We start from the raw sequence: 15,987 nt of genomic DNA on the forward strand, positions 1-15,987 counted from the left end.
TTTCATATTAAATAATTAAAGTCAGCAAGATGATCACGATGATCGATTGAAACTGTGCAGTGTATTAGATAGCAAATGTGAAAAAGAATTGTCTCCAGATTAGGGTGCTATCTTTATTACAAAGGGAGCATTTTTTAAAGGGGCTTTTATAATTCAAATAGCATCTCTCTTATCCCCTATGGTCAAAAAACTGCGAGACTTGTCCTTTTTGATGTGAATAATTTCCCAGAGAAGGAGCCACAGGAGGGGTGGGAACAGCACAGCTCCCAAAGATCTTAGAGAAGACTGATTCATCTCCTGACATTTGGTTTTTTTGTGTATTTATTAAAAATTATACCATTTTAGTGAAATAGGTTTTAACAAATGTCAACCTCGAGCATTTTCACATTTTTAAAAAACCAATCCCACCCGTCAGCTGCTTCCTTATTCACACCTCCAGTCCTGGTACAGACTGAGGAGTGTGCATTTAGGTGTCACTGGTCTCCATTTCACTTTCCTCAGAGGATTTAATGTCTGTCAGCGCTCAGGTTAAAGATTGCTCTCTGCTGTTCCACTACTTTATATCTTGTGGCTTATTTTCCTCTCACAAATGAATGTTACTCATTCCTATTTTCAATTTTGCTATTTTATACTTAATTAGATTTCTACAATATTTATTTCTGAAACATGTCTCCTCTACCAATACTCTTTAAGCTAGCCACAATCAATAAGCAATTTACTCTCCAAATTCTTTTACAGGGTCTAGTCATCTGAAAAGGGCTTTATTTAATCCAAATGTGAAACTGAAATTTGATGGTGTTTATATCTGTCATTCATATGCAAGATGGTGTCATTATTATTGGATCTCAAAAGATACAATTTATGTATTTAGCATATTTTAAATTTATATTTTTATCCTTTACTTTGATTATGGGTTTTCAGTTTGCTTGTTTGTTGTCTATATGTAAATTGCCATCTCTACCAAACAAATTATTTCAAAATGCTGACAGGTGCCTACCATACAATTCTACTGACTTTTGTATTTTTTCAGAATAAATATACAGAATGGTAGCCTTTCTTTGCAATTTTACTGAGAAGTTCTCATTTTCATAGCAACAGGCAATAAATGGAGTAGTTTTGAAATCAGAGAGTCCTGGGTTCTAATTCCAGCTCTAGCTCTTACACAAGTTAAATGACAATGAGAAAAATGTTTAATTTCCAGTGCATGGCACATAGCAAGCCTGTAGCAACTACAAAATAGTTTCAGGGTATTTGGCTGAAACATATCACCCACTGACTACAGGCAACTGTCCCACTTTTTCCTCACCACTCAGAAGCTGCATTCTGGGTTAAAACGAAAAAGAAAAAATACCAACATATCCTTCTCCAATTAAAAAGAACTATTTTTAAATCAAGACTATAAGAGTAGCCATGTTTCACTGTCAGAAGGATGGTGGTATAAGAACTGAGATAGTTTCAACAGTGTAGAATACTTACTTTCTACAGTACTTATAGGGTCAGTTTCTTAAAAGAAGTACACAAAAGACATTGGCATAGCAAAGGATGACTATGAAATACAAAAAGCTAAAGTCAAATAGATCCCCCTATATATGGGGATTTGATTATGAAAACATATTTAAATTCTGTAGGGAACAAATAGGTTAGCACAAATGACCAGTCATCTGAAAGAAAAGAAAATGATATCCCTATATCTCACATAAAAACAAATTCAAAATGGATTAAAGAATTAGAGTAGCTTGATTATACAATTAAGCAATTAAAAACTTAGGAATAATCTAGAAGACTATAGGTATAATTATAAGTAAGCTTTTTTAAAAGATAGATTCATATTTGACCTTATAGAAACAAATTGCTATATTGGCAAAAGACACCCTAACCAACTCAGTAAAGTAATAACCAGTAAACTCTGAAGATATGCTGGACTTGCAGGTAGTTACAAAAAACTAAATTAAAGTAGCCATGTAAGGAATATGTGTGTGTGTGTATCTACAGATAGATAGATCTCAGATGAGCACTTCTCTTGCTTAGGAAAGCCTACTATTGGTGGGGGCTGCCAGGGGAGGGCACTGCTGGCAGAAATGGGAATTGTTTAGTGTTTTTAAGAGCAACATTTCATTATCAATTTAATTTAAAATGAAGACTGCCTCAGACCCAGAAATCTCATGCTTGGATATCTAGCACACAGAAATAAATGTGCCAGTGAGTAAGGGTATCAGTACAAGGATGTATAGTGTAACATTGTTTGACAAGGCAAAGCCAGGCAACTTATAGGGTTTTTTAATGGCACCACTGATAAAAACAGCTGTTTCAACAGTTAACCACAAAAACTGAATCAGCACACCCAATTCCACTTTTTTCCCATTTAAACACTATCCTTGGCTTATCACAAAAGCTAGAATTCCTCTTCCTCCTCCTTCCTGTCTCTTAGTTTCATCCATCCAAACACCTTCCAATCTCTGAACCCCATGTCAGCAAGATCCCTGAAACGCATAGAGAGTCACGTGTCCAAAACTTTTCAACAGAAAGAATTCACTCTAGTTCTATTTTTCACACTCTTCACTGTTTCCCTTAAATAAGATATTACTTTGAGATTCCAAGAAATTGAGTAATGGTTATATGGCTAAAAGCAGCATTACCTAGTGTAATCCTACTGACATGTAACAATATCTATATAACTGATGTCTACCAATTAGATAGCCATCTATCTAATCCAGGGGTGGGCAAACTTTTTGACTCGAGGGCCACAATGGGTTCTTAAACTGGACAGGAGGGCCGGAACAAAAGCATGGATGGAGTGTTTGTGTGAACTAATATAAATTCAAAGTAAACATCATTACATAAAAGGGTACGGTCTCTTTTTTCAATAGTTTCATTCATTTCAAACGGGCCGGATCCAGCCCTCGGGCCGTAGTTTGCCCACGGCTGATCTAATCTTTCTCTAGAAAGGCAAACACCAAAGTCTCAACAGGTTAACTCTATTTGGTTGATGAAATTACCATTCATTCTTATTTTCTTTCTTCTGTTCTACAATTTCCACATTTCATTCAATAAGTATGTCTTCTATAACTGGAAGCCACAATAAATGTCTTAAAATAGCATTATCATAGTTTCAGTTTTTGTCTTCACCCATGTTGATAAGTATATATGAGAGTGGAGGGGGGGAGGGGAAGAGAAAATCTTTTTTAAAAGATACGTAATACTTATTTGAATAGTGAAATAAAATACCTCATCAGTAACATATAAAAATTAACCTAGAAAATGGTAGAGCTACTCTATGTCTGGGATGGCAAATGAAATTTTCACTGTCATTTTAAAGGCAATGATCCTTCCATTTGTGCCTCTAAAACCTGAGGAACCATTCAATGAACTGCTCCTCTTCCTTTTGTCCAGTAGCGATGTATATAAAAGATAGGTGCCAATACACCTACATAAGTAAGACTTTTCTCTAAAGAAGGCTCAGAAAACATAACTCTATTGAAAATATATTAGCCCATAACATCAAGTTACTGCTGTTCATATTTGGGAGCGTACTGAGAAATACGTCTCTAAAGATTATATCATAAGCAAAGATAATAGGAAGCACCTTGAAGAGGTCACACACAAAAGAAGCCATAATTCTCTCACAGTGGGGAAAAATCGCATTGCATGTAGCCTTTCTAGGAAGCGATGTTCTGAACGGACCATGAACTCGAGGACACAATGCCAAGGAGAACTAAGTCTCCATGCAAGTTGCCCTTTTAACTTAGTAAAGGTATACCACCTTGCCTTCCCTCAATTCCATGTGGCATTATATGTCAGCAACTCAGCGCTCTAAAGTGAGCTCACCTAGTACAAAATCTATCTCAGCGTCATGCTTCCAATATCCTGATTAACCTAAAGCAATGTGAATAGTGGTAAAAGTAAATAAAAGAACACCAGAAACAGTCCCTAGTCCACCTAGACTCTGCCATTAGTTGACCTTGACCTTGAGTAAGTCCCACAACTCATTTTTATTTCATGTAACATGGTTAAAATTAAGAGGCCTCTAAGTCTCTTGCCAGAAACTTTATGACTTTGTGGCAGATTATCATCAGGACTGAGGAGTTAACAGTGTTTTCCGTCTATGGATGCCTCTCCGCCCCTCAGAATATGTGGTCTTCCTTCCTTCCCATTGTCTTTCTCTTCCTCCTTCTGCCACTGCCCTGCTTCCCTTCAACACGAGCATCCACTATTCTCCAGTAATAATAGTAACATTTATTTAACACTTCCCATGTGCCATAACTTCATATTCATTATCTCCTTTAACCCCGACAGCTACCTTAGGAAATAGGCTAATTTGTTCTCTAGACCATGAGCCTGAGACTCAGACAGTTTTCCTTCACTCTACTTATGACTGCTATAGTTCAGTGTGTACAACAGCACAATCATTAAACACGCTGGATTAAGTCCTTGGCCATGGCGACAAGGATAAAGGCTCGAATGAGTGATCTTCTCACAATGTCTCAGCTCATGATTCTTTTTTTAAGCGTGGTTGGTATACAACATTATATTGGTCATATTACTTTCAGGTGCACAATATAGTGATGTGACATTTTTATACCTTACAATGTGATCACACCATTAACTCCAGTAATCATCTGTCACTGTGGTAACTTATCACACTATTATTGGTTATATTCCCTTTCCCATTATATTCCCTTCCTCCCTCCCCCTCCCTCTGGTAAACATCCCTTTGGTCTCTGTTTCTATAAGCCTATTTTTGTTTTGTTTATTCCTCTGTCTTGTGTTTTGTTTTGTTTTTAGATTCCACATATAAATGAAGCCACGTGGTATTTATCTTTTTTAGCTAACTTATTTCACTTAGCATAGTATCCTCTCCATCGATGTTGTCAAAAATGGCAAGATTTAATTCTTCTTTATGTCAGCTCATTACATAAATTTACTTAAGCAAATCACGTAAGTGATGCCTGAAGCTTATGTGAGGCTGTGAAAGCTGCTTGGGGAAGCAGCCTGCCTACAGTGGGTTCACAGTTGTGTTTCAGCAATCGTGAGAGTTTGGGTGTGATGATGTGTCTACCTTGACCGAGGGCAAGATTCCACACTCAAGAGAACTAATAATCAACAGGTCAGGAACCAGAGACAAACATGTTAGTCACAGGATTACCTTCCCTTTCTGATCTATTGATTATAAACTGCTCTTATTCTTTTGTGCATATATTTTAAGCTCACAATGATATCGTGAAAGTTAAAGAAACTTATTGTGGCTGTAAAAAAGCAAAAAGGCTTTGTAGCTATCCTTGAGCAGGTCGTTTACTGTAGACCTCGTGAACATTCTTTAGACCTTGGAATATGCTCAAATACCATAACAGCAACACAAACACAAAGAATGCCATCTCTCTCTCTCTCTCTCTCTCTCTCTCTCTCTCTCTCTCTCGGCCCCCCCCCGCCCCCCCCCCCCCGCAACCCCTCAACCAGTGAGTTTGACAAAGATGGGTAAAACAATGTAAGTTTAGGGAAGCAGCAGCGCCAAAGGCCCTGGAGCAGTGGTTCTCAACCTTCTGGCCCTTTAAATACAGTTCCTCATGTTGTGACCCAACCATAAAATTATTGTCGTTGCTACTTCGTAACTGTAATGTTGCTACCGTTATGAATCGTCATGTAAATATCTGATATGCAGGATGGTCTTAGGTGACCCCTGTGAAAGGGTCGTTCGATCGCCAAAGGGGTCGCGACCCACAGGTTGAGAACCGCCGCCCTGGAGTATGTGCATTTTTACTGAAAAGGTCTCTGGCGCCACCGTGTGGCCACATAGTGTCGCATTCCATCACTGAGGAGCTCCAAGGTAGCTGTGAAGTCTGAGCTTTCCAAAGGCCCCGTTCACTACTGAGAACATGAGTGGTTTCCTTGATTGGAAAAAGAACCTTATCCTGTCTCAGATGGAAAACAATTCATGAAGCTCACTCCATCGCTCACGAACAGATCTCTGTCGGTCCTTAAGGATTCTGCAGCTGCCGGTCAATAGGACAGATTGGCGTGTCACAGGACTGACTAGAACATGATTGGAGAAGAGCTACAATAGAGGTGTGTAGACAGAAATAAGGGCTTTGGGGGAAGCTAACCGGAACACAGAAACAGAACTGAGCACAGGACAGGAGCCAAGGCTGAGAGGAAGAATTCAGTAACATTTTTGAGCTCTAGCTACTGTGAGTCATGCTCCCTGCCAAGGGCTAGAGACATGAGCTTCTTAAGAAGCTCACCTAGGAGAAAGCTTTAGGAAGTGCTCAGTAATTACTACCCACACACTGTGTTAGAAGTTCTCTGGTTGGCCCAAACAAGCAGTGCTCTAAGGAAGGAACCCCACCGAGTTTATCAAGCTAATTCTTGGACATGAGCGTGTTGCTGGACCAAAGGAAATTGTAATCCATTTATGCCATGTCTACTTTGGAGAGGAAAACAAAACCTTTCCCTATCTTTTCCCCAGTGAAAATCTTTAATTTTTTTAAGGCCAAGTTTAAAGCATCCACTTTTCCACGATATCTTCCCCAACCAACTCAATCTCAATCACCCCTCCTTTGCTTCTGTGAGTTTTAGACATCCAGTTCCCTTATTTTTATTTGGTACTTTGCATTTTTCCCCAGTGAAAAATTGTTCATATACCATGTCTTCCTATTTCACCCAAATAAGTGTTATACACCCAAGGCAGGGAACAAGTCCTCAATTTCTGCAGTTTCAAATCCTGACCCACTGTCCCCTTCACTCATTGTCCTTTAATCCTCCCCACATCCAAATTCACATCTCTTTTTTTTTTTCTAATCCCTGAGAAAGGTGTCCCTCATTCTGCTGAAAGGTAACTTTCCATCATGTTCTGATTTTCACCTCTGTTCACTTTTCTCCAACAGCTAACTCCATCAATTACTCTCTTTCTTGTACCTGCAGTTTCTCTCTGCAGTTCTCTTATTCTCAGCCTATAAGATTCTCATCTCTCACCCTTTAAAGACTCTTCTCCAACTGCTGCCCCAACTCCCTCTATTTCTTACCCAAACTTATTAAAAGTATGTAGCCATTGTCCTCACTCTCTCCTTCCCCAGTTCCTCCTTGATGCACTCAGCCACCCTCACTAATTGTTCTCATACAGTTAGCAAAGTCCTCTCAAATGCTGAATCCAACTGACTCTTTTTCCTATCTTATTTGGCTTTTTTAAAATATATTTTTAATGATTTCAGAGAGAAAGGGAGACGGGGGAGAGAGAGAAACATCAATGGTGAGAGAGAATCATCTACTGGCTGCCTCCTGCACATCCCCACACTGGGGATCAAGCCCACAAGCCCAGCATGTGAATCCCCAAGGTAACCTTCATTGGATAAATATTTATCAGCTCCTCACTATATCCTATGCTCCTTCCTAAGCCTGATGAGTCAAACAGAAAGAAATTACCCCCAACAGTTTACAGTCTGGCAGAGAGGCTAAGTATAAGGTAAGGAGAGTGCAGAGGCATCTCAGTCTCTTGGTTCCCATACTGAACCTTCCCATGCTCCCCTCCTCCTACAACACAGTTTTTCCCAATTCTTCATCACACACCCTATCCATGAATACATTCCCAATATACTTATAAATATATGCATATATTTACTTTTGTTGGCTAATATCTCAATATAATAAGGTGAGATTTGTCATTATCTTTACTGGATATAAATCCACATTTCAAAGAATCTTCTGGATGGCTTCCAAAAAAATTACTCTGTAATAAAACTGATAAAGAGATTAAACATGGAGTAGGAAAAAATGCCAGCTCAAGGATGTGGAAAAAGGGGAACTTTTATACACTGTTGGTGGGAGTGTAAATTACAGCACTATCAAATACAGTATAGAGCAGAGGTTCTCAACCTGTGGGTCGCGACCCCTTTGGGGGTCAAACGACCTTTTCACAGGGGTCTCCTAAGACCATCGGAAAACACATATATAATTACATATTGTTTTTGTGATTAATCACTATGCTTTAATTATGTTCAATTTGTAACAATGAAAAATACATCCTGCATATCAGATATTTACATTATGATTCATAACAGTAGCAAAATTACAGTTATGAAGTAGCAACGAAAATAATTTTATGGTTGGGGGTCACCACAACATGAGGAACTGTATTAAAGGGTCACGGCATTAGGAAGGTTGAGAACCACTGGTATAGAGATTTCTAAGAAATGTAAAAATAGAACTACCATATCATCCAGCAATTCTACTTCTTGGTATATATCTGAAGGAATGAAATCACTATCTCAAAGAGACACCTGCACCCCATGTTCATTGCATCATTAGTTACAATAGCCAAGACACAGAAACAACTTAAGTGTCCAGTGAAGGATTAATAGATAAAGAAGAAAATTATGCTATTTGTGACACCATGGGTGAACCTTGAGGGCATTATGCTAAGTGAAATAGGTCAGACAGAGAAAGACAAATATGTCAGTTATATGTGGAATCTAAAAAGAAAGAAACAAAAACTAAACTCTCAAGGGCCTTCCATGGGTGTGTGGGTACAAACAAAGGTAAAAGAATGTTCCTCATAAAATAAGTAACAAAAGGATGTGTGTCACAGTTTGGGTACATGATGTCTAGACATTCATGGGCTCCATATTTATGTGCCCTATAAAACGTTACTGGGACTCAAGGGTAAAAGAACATTCCACAGACATTTGCCATGAGTCGGATCCATCAATCATTAAGTTACGAGAGACCCAAAGATAAAAGTAGCAAGGTCTCCGCTCTCCTAAAGCTCAAAATTTAAAGAGGGGAACAGAAACACATAAAAATTTCCAATACAGGCGGACTCTGAAAAGTGCTACAATATAACATCAAACAAGCTAGGGTATTGGCTAAGCTACTATAACAAAGAGCACCAAAATCGAGTGGAAGAAGAGAGTTTATTTCATTGTCATGTATTGTTTGATATGGAGATGTGGGGGAAGGAGGAATTGCCTGGTTTAAGTAAAATTATGAAGATGGTAAAATTGGTCTTCCTGGCCCCAGTGCTCCCCGCCCCTCCCCCAAATTATAATCCCTTCACAACCACCAGCAGAAGTCTTCACTATCCTGATATGTCATTCCCAACTGCAGAATATACTTCCATAAAAATACTGAAATAGTTATTCACAGTAGGCTGTAAATAAAAGGCTGAATGTAGTACCGTTCCCTGGGCCTTCAACCTTTCGATCGATCACAACAGACTTAAAGACAATAGAATATATTTTGTCATGGAACTTTGGTCATCGTTAAGCAGTATTTGGGCTCAGATGAATCTGTGAGCCTTGAAATAAACCACTTATTCTTTTTTTTTTTTAAATATATTTTCATTGATCTCAGAGAGGGAGGAGAGAGAGATAGAAACATTAATGATGAGAGAGAATCATTGATTGGCTGCTTCCTGCACGCCCCCTACTGGGGATTGAGCCTGCAACCCAGGCATGTGCCCCTGATCAGAATCGAACCTGGGATGATCCTTCAGTCCAAAGGTCGAAGCTCTATCCACTGAGCCAAACCAGCCAGGGCTAAACCACCTATTCTTAAAACCCACCTAGAATAGACGTTGACTGATAACTGTGTTGGTGAAATATATGAAGAATTTTTTAAATCTTGAATCTCAAAGGTAGACCTTCTCCCTACCCACAACCAGCTTCACACACAGACACTGGAGATGAACTGACCATATACTTTGAGCATCACTCTAACAGATCTTGAACTAGTAAAGAAAATTTCTCTGTGAGGCTAATTGAATCAGAAGATTAGGCCAGTAGAACTTGCCCATGTCTGTGCTAAAACAATCATTTCAACAAAATATTTTTCCATGAACTTTAGGTAACTTTTGCCTCATCTTAAAATGTCTGACCATTCTTACACAGGAGGAGGTAGACTTGGAAATACTATTGATCATCATGGAATTACTGTGCCCTTGGGAATTAGTTTTATTTCTAAAGGAGAAAAACTAAATATAGTTCTTGTCATCCTCTTACAACTTACTATTGTTCATTGTGATTATCTTTCATAGTGTGATCATTTTTATTTTGTAACAGAGTGAAATACTCTGGTTCCATCGAGTTCAAGTCTGCGCTGTTCTCAGGGCCTTCAGGCTAATAGCTCCACTTTAGACATGCTAATCATTACCAGAATTCTGCTTGGGGCTTCAGTCCTTCCCATCTTCCCATCCTTGACCTGAAAGAAGCCTACTCTGTACTTTCTTAAGATGGATTTGAGGAACCACTAGGGTCTCATCTTCTTAGTTGACACCTTCTCGATCAATAAAGCTTTCCTTACTCCAAACTCTGACATTTTTACTTCTGGCCATTGGAAGCATTGGGAACATGGAGATTGGACTGGTAACAATTCTTTCTCTCACACCCTTGTACTCCATTTACTTCTTAAATGGCATTCCCATCAAGTTCTAAGATTAAGTTGCTTATTGTTCAGGTAAAAGTACTCATGGATTCTAAATTATTACATTTTTCCCATGACATTGAAAAGGAATTTTTAGAGGTGAAAAAGTAGGAAATTTTACAAAGTCAGGGGACCATGGAAGAAACACAGGGCTGCAGAGCAGCAGAAGGTATAGTTCCATAGAATAGGGGAGCTGAAAAGCTGCAACAGGTACCTTTCCATAGAACGAGGGAGCTGGGAACAGCAGAAGGTCTATATTTATAAAATAAAGGGAAGGAAGCCCAAAGGGAACAGGAAAACAATAAGGAAGGAGGCGGGGAGAACCTCACATGTCCCACGTGAGGTTTGACCTTTGAGCTCAGAAGTTACTATAGTAACCAGTCCCAGGAAATAGTGACCAATCAGAGGGGATATCAAGGCACAAAGACCTACAGCCTTTGTAAACCATGGAAACAAGGACTCTGTGGGACCCTTTCCCCCTCCCCACGTGGGAGCCTGTACTTGTTCTTCAATAAACTTCCACCTTTGCTATACCACCTTCCACCTGTGGATTCATTCTTCAACTCCTATGGACAAAGAGCCCGGGAACCAGTCTACCCAGGGGAAGCCTGCGTGTTCCAGTCCAAAATTCCGCTTCAACATGTTAGTACGGCCCGTTTGAAATGAATAAAACTAAAAAAAAAAAAAAGACCGTACCCTTTTATGTAATGATGTTTACTTTGAATTTATATTAGTTCACACAAACACTCCATCCATGCTTTTGTTCCAGCCCTCCGGTCCAGTTTAAGAACCCATTGTGGCCCTCGAGTCAAAAAGTTTGCCCACCCCTGTTAAGTATAAAACCACCAATTTAGTATTTGACCCCAAATAACACCGAAGAACTGTTTTGTTAATATGCTCTCTCACCACAGTTTATCACAAAATATTCTGAGTGACCCAAATTAGTCTGTAACTCAGTTAAATTCCTGTTCTAAAATCCTCTAGTTTATATGAGTTATATGCAAAATAACAATCTGCTTTTCAACAGCATTAACACTGTTTTCCACGTCACACTGGTTTCAAAAAGTATGTGATATGAGGCTGACTCAGAACATTTTCAGGGCCTTAGGCTTTGTATTTCTCAAAAAAAAAAAATTTTTTTCTTTACTTCAAACCCAAATCACAGGTCATTTATATGCAGAAATTGCTTCTGTACTATTTACTCATGACAACTCAAAGGCGTTCTTGAATACCATCTTTTTTTTTAAATTGTTGACACTATTATAGCTATCCCCCATTTTTCCTCTTTGCCCACCTCCACCCAGCCCCCGCCCCTTACCATCTTTTGTTAATTCATATGTAACCTTTATCATATCTACAACTAATTAGTAAACAACCTCACATTTTCAATCATTTTACTTTGAAACATACCATATTTATTCACCTCCATAAAATTCTGAATAACAAAAAAATAACTTTCAGAAGAAATTAGGAATAAAGTTGTTGGTCTAATTATAAAACCAAAATATTTGGAGTTTGATTTTAAATATTTTAATTAGAAGGGGAAAAGCAGTTTTAAGAGGAGCTTGCCATAATTAGCTAACTTATATTAATAATACTTCTTTGCCCCCTTCATATGCAAAATAAATTTTGAAAAAAGAATGACCTTTGTTCTACCAAATCTTAATGAAAGCATATTGCTTTGTTTGACCATTTAAGGCCCATAATAATTTTTAAAATTCAACAATGTCTAGACACATTTAACAATGTCTTAATTCTTTGTAGTCTGTTCTGTAAATACACACACACATAGATTTTTTTTCTAAAGCTTTTTTAAATGGTTACTTTCTAGTTTCACTAGAAGTGAAAAGTGTAAAATTCTATTCCTACCACAAGATGTCAGTCCATGGTAATTTAATCTTCAAAGGGCTTTAACATAACCTTGTGGAAAGTCAATGACTACAAAAAACAAAAAAAACCCATAAACATTAAAGCAAGAACAGTCCCAGGCACCCTTTCTATGAGTAAAGGACAATCAGGGAAAATGCGGAGAGCATTTATTTCCTTTGCTTTTTCCAATCAGACTAGTTCTGGGAATACTGTACACCAAATCCCCAGATGTTGCAAGCAGGCCTGACATGCTCCCTGAGGCTGGGGCCAACCGAGAGGAGTAAATCCCTGGTTCACATTCTCCCTTTCTCCACATCCCTCATATTTTAAAAACAACCTCAAACAGTGGTCGGCAAACTCATTAGTCAACAGAGCCAAATATCAACAGTACAACGATTGAAATTTCTTTTGAGAGCCAAATTTTTTAAACTAAACTATATAGGTAGGTACATTGTTATTAACTTAATTAGGGTACTCCTAAACTGGCCTTTGCTAATAACGTCCTCAATCTGAGGGGTCGACCTCAGCGAACGTACCCCCACTTCTTCTAATGCCACTTCTTCAAAATAGACTCGCCCAGGCCGAAAACCGATTTCTGCGCATGGGCCACGAAGTTTCAATGGCATTGTACCTGCGTGCCCGCACGTGGTATTTTGTGGAAGAGCCACACTCAAGGGGCCAAAGAGCCACGGTTTGCCAACCACTGACCTAAAGTGTTACTGACAGTGAGGCAGGATAGTAAGAAGCTAGGAAAATTCATGGGGAAGTGAAATGGGTCCTGAGACAGGAAAATTAAGCAAGGCCAAACAATTTGGACAACTTGTGAATCACAAGACCTTATCTTTCCCACCTAAGGACACTTGAAAGCAAATGATTGATACCCTCCCTGCCCTAACCATAGAATACAGAGCTGAAATCACCCTGGTCTGGGAAATAGAGAACAAAGACCCAGTTAATGCCACGTGTGGCAGCTAAACCCAAGAGCTGACAAAGTCAGGGAACAAATAACAAAAACCATGAAGCCAGACAGACCTAAGATAAAAGCAAAACTGACCAAATATAATCCACAACTCGCCTATATGCTCATGTTGATGCACCCGCCTATTAAAAACACACCTGGAGAGCTAATGAATATTCTGCAGAAACCCTGCCCTAAGAGTCTCACCTGCAAAAAAATAAAAGGAATATAAAGCTCTCAGGACAAAGAAGGCTCCCTAGAGCACACCCATCCCCTTCTTGGGCATGAACTTTTTATTTTTTCCTAAACTCTAAAGGTTCCCACAAGACTTGCAAACAGGGGAGCCATGGGCAGCGGCAGCCTGGCCCAGGCTCACCCCCATCCTGTCTCCAAGGCCCCCTTGTTCTCTGGCTTCCAGGGAGCTGAAGCCCTCCTTGCTCATTTCTAGCACTGACCTTCCTTCCCAGGGAGCTCACAGCAGCCCTGTCCCGGCTCACTCCTTCCTGTGACGTTTCTAGGAGCCAAAGCAGAGCAGCGCCTGGACTCTCCTGCTGCAGCTCCTCCCCTAAGTCCCTCGGCCGCACTGCCCCAGCTGTAACCAACGTTCTCTCAGTCACCTGGGCTCGGGCTTGGGCTGTGAAATCCTTCCCGCAGGGCGTCAAGAGCCTACACTCCAGGCCGGAGGCAGGCCGCTCCGCCGGGCCCTGTCCAGTAACAGCAGCAGCTCTGCTTTAGGTTTGGGGTGCTGGGTTAGGGGATGAGAGGGTGAAGGGAAGGACTAAACCTGGGTTTAAGGGCTTAGTCAGCTAGGGGATGGGGTGTGAGGTTTATGTGTACAAGATTTGGACAGCTGACGGGGGAAGTCACTCTCAGAGACTTGGATTCGGGTTCCTCTACTGTGCATAGCAGCCACTTCACAGAGCTGCTGCGGAGCTTAACAGGAGCCAGCTGGGGGGTGAGCAGGGGGGAGCTGCACCTGCACACCCCCTCCCCACCTCCTCCCCACCTCCTTCCAGCGCCAAGCGGATTCACAGCTCAATTTCAGAGCAATCTACCTGAGCGACTACTGAGGGACAGCTGAGCAGGCGTGTGACACCCAAGGATTGACAGCAGCAGCTTCACCGTGACTGCAAAGAAGGGCGGAGACGCCACGAGGGCTGAGAAGCCAGAGGGTCATCTTGCCTGCAAAAGTCCCCCTCCCCCCCTCCCCCCTTAGGAGCGTGGGGTCTCAGCCCCATGCCAGAACCCCCAAATCAGAGCACCAGAGCCGGGATAAAGAGCCTGCACAGCATCTGGCCTCGAAAATCAGTGGGGACTGTGTCTCTAGAATCCCAGGCGCCCTCCTAAAGGCACTCACCTGGGCTCTGGTAGAGGACAGGCGACTCGGGCGTACAGAACCATAAGGAGGCGATCTGGGTGTCGAGGTTTGAGGAGAGATCTGGAGGGTTGGCTACTGAGGTCCCTGAGTCCACATCCCACCCCACCCTCAGGCACCGGCTCCCAGGGTCAGGCACTCCTGCTCTCACAGCACCAGCTGGGGGGGGGGGGGGGTTGGGGGGGAGTGCACCAACCCTGTCACCACCCTGCCAGGTCCATCCCACACAAAGGACTGTTGGCTTCACCCAACAGGGACCTGAGGTGCACTGTTTTTCTTACGAAGCTACAGAAGGACTCTCAGTGAACTGTGTGGCTTTGGAATGGAGGCCAAACACTCGCCCCTCCCGTGGGTTAGGCAGGCGCCGCCCCCAACAGAAGACTCCCTTGTCAGGGTCCCTGGCCCGCCGCCACAGGAGGCCGTGCAGCGAAGGGGAGCTGTGCAGCTTGCTGCCCTCCCCAGGGCTAGCGCCTCCTGCCAGAGAGGGCTACCTTGACCTGCATTCCCAAATCCCGCTGGCCCCATCTTGCTGAGCTCAGTCCCGCGGGGGTAAGGGGGTGCAGCTCAGAACTGGAACCTTTGAGGCAACTGCCTTGGAGCCTCCAGTCAGGGTCCCTGTGCAGCTCGCTCTCCTCCAGAAGGCTGGCGCCACCCCCAGCAGAGGCCTGCCTGGATCTGCTCCTCCAAGTCCGTGTGTGTGTGTGTGGGGGGGGGGGGGGGGGGGGGAGTAGGAGAGAAGGGAGGAAAGATGGCTCTTCTCAGAACTGGGATGTTGGAAAAAATTACCCTCAGAGGCTCCATCCAGTCTGGAGCTCAAGCAGTTGTGGCTGCAGAACTAAGGGAAGGAGTGCAGCTCGCCCCCTCCCAAGGCCCGGTCCCACTGGCCCGTCCTGCTGAGCTCCCTCCTGCAGTGGGACAGCTGGCGGCACCAAGGTGAACCTGGTGTGCTCCTCAGGGGGAGCAGAGATGGAGACGCGAGCAGAGACTGGGGGGAAAGGCTCTGGACTAGGGCCACATTCTCCATTCTCCCCATCCAGTGCCTGACCACCTGCCCCCAAGTAGAGGACCCACTATCCCTGTCCTCCTGAGCTGGCCGCCCTGCTCTGCTGAGCTGGAGCCTTGTGGAAGCGTGACTGGGGCACAGCCAGCCTGGGTCGCGGGAGGGATAAAAAGCTGTGGTGTCCTGGTCGGTGTGGTCCAGTGGATAGAGCATCACCCAAGCACCAAATGGTGGCGGGTTCACTTCCCGGTGAAGGGAACATACCTGGGTTGCAGGTGCAGGAGGCAACGAATCCATGTGCCTCTCTCTCACTGATGTTTCTCTCTCTTTCTCTCTCCCTCTCTCCTCATTCCCTTCCACTCTCTCTAAACATCAATG

This window comes from Myotis daubentonii, chromosome 10 (assembly GCF_963259705.1).
Source record: "Myotis daubentonii chromosome 10, mMyoDau2.1, whole genome shotgun sequence".
Taxonomy (NCBI): Eukaryota; Metazoa; Chordata; class Mammalia; order Chiroptera; family Vespertilionidae; genus Myotis; species Myotis daubentonii.